The sequence below is a fragment of the Oncorhynchus nerka genome, linkage group LG7, assembly GCF_034236695.1.
Source record: "Oncorhynchus nerka isolate Pitt River linkage group LG7, Oner_Uvic_2.0, whole genome shotgun sequence".
NCBI lineage: Eukaryota > Metazoa > Chordata > Actinopteri > Salmoniformes > Salmonidae > Oncorhynchus > Oncorhynchus nerka.
The window spans coordinates 98,000,686-98,002,123 of NC_088402.1; the positions used below are offsets into that span (position 1 = coordinate 98,000,686).

At 40.7% G+C, this 1,438-nt stretch overlaps 1 non-coding gene across 1 annotated transcript; it reads right to left on the minus strand.

Annotated features, from left to right (window-relative positions):
* Positions 1–1,247: 1,247 nt before the first annotated feature.
* On the minus strand, positions 1,248–1,438 carry LOC135572675 (U2 spliceosomal RNA). Its single transcript, XR_010464451.1, has one exon. It is a non-coding gene; the product is annotated as a U2 spliceosomal RNA (small nuclear RNA).

A 1,438-nucleotide genomic window follows, 5' to 3' on the forward strand; every position in this document is an offset into this window, starting at 1 on the left:
TCATACTCGTCGCCAAACCCACTGGCTCCATGTCATCTACAAGACCCTGCTAGGTAAAGTCCCCCCTTATCTCAGCTCGCTGGTCACCATAGCATCTCCCACCTGTAGCACACGCTCCAGCAGGTATATCTCTCTAGTCACCCCCAAAACCAATTCTTTCTTTGGCCGCCTCTCCTTCCAGTTCTCTGCTGCCAATGACTGGAACGAACTACAAACATCTCTGAAACTGGAAACACTTATCTCCCTCACTAGCTTTAAGCACCAACTGTCAGAGCGTCTTACAGATTACTGCACCTGTACATAGCCCACCTATAATTTAGCCCAAACAACTACCTCTTTCCCAACTGTATTTTATTTATTTATTTATTTAGCTCCTTTGCACCCCATTATTTTTATTTCTACTTTGCACATTCTTCCATTGCAAAACTACCATTCCAGTGTTTTACTTGCTATATTGTATTAACTTTGCCACCATGGCCTTTTTTGCCTTTACCTCCCTTCTCACCTCATTTGCTCACATTGTATATAGACTTGTTTATTTATACTGTATTATTGACTGTATGTTTGTTTTACTCCATGTGTAACTCTGTGTCGTTGTATCTGTCAAACTGATTTGCTTTATCTTGGCCAGGTCGCAATTGTAAATGAGAACTTGTTCTCAACTTGCCTACCTGGTTAAATAAAGGTGAAATAAAATAAATAAAAATACAAGTGAAGAGAATATCAAAATGTGTTATTGTTACCTGAGAAAAATAAATAAATGATACTAAACTGTTAATGTTGGAAATTGTTACTAGGTTTGTTTTGTTAGTGAATTGACTCCTCCTGTCCGATTTTATTAAATGGAAGATGTTATGGGTGTACAATGGCACAGTGATGCCATCTGTTGGTAAATGTTCATTACTGCAACTCTTGTGTTTTACCGGGGTGCTTGAGATACCCGGATGTGTTGTGATGTACTGAACAAGACTGGTCACTCGCAACAGTGCCTATGTGGGGCGGCAGGGTAGCCTAGTGGTTAGAGCGTTGGACTAGTAACTGAAAGGTTGCAAGTTCGAATCCCCGAGCTGACAAGGTTCTGTCGTTCTGCCCCTGAACAGGCAGTTAAAATAAGAATTTGTTCTTAACTTGCCTAGTAAAATTAAATGTCTCGTCATTTAACGTTCAAACAGTTGCTCAATGTGAAAATACAATATAGACCAACGAAGCAACTCTACTTCCTCTGTCTGATTTCTCTTTACAATGAAAGGGGGTGCACCGTTCCTGGAAGTACTGCAATACCAGGTCGATGCGTGGAGTGGACGGAGCAAGCCCCTATTCCATCTCCCTATTCCAAAAATCAATTTAATATATGGTCCCCAGATAGGGGACGTATCAGATATTAAACTGATAAGAACAGATACTACACTTGATCTTAGCCAAAAGGCCGAGAAGCGAT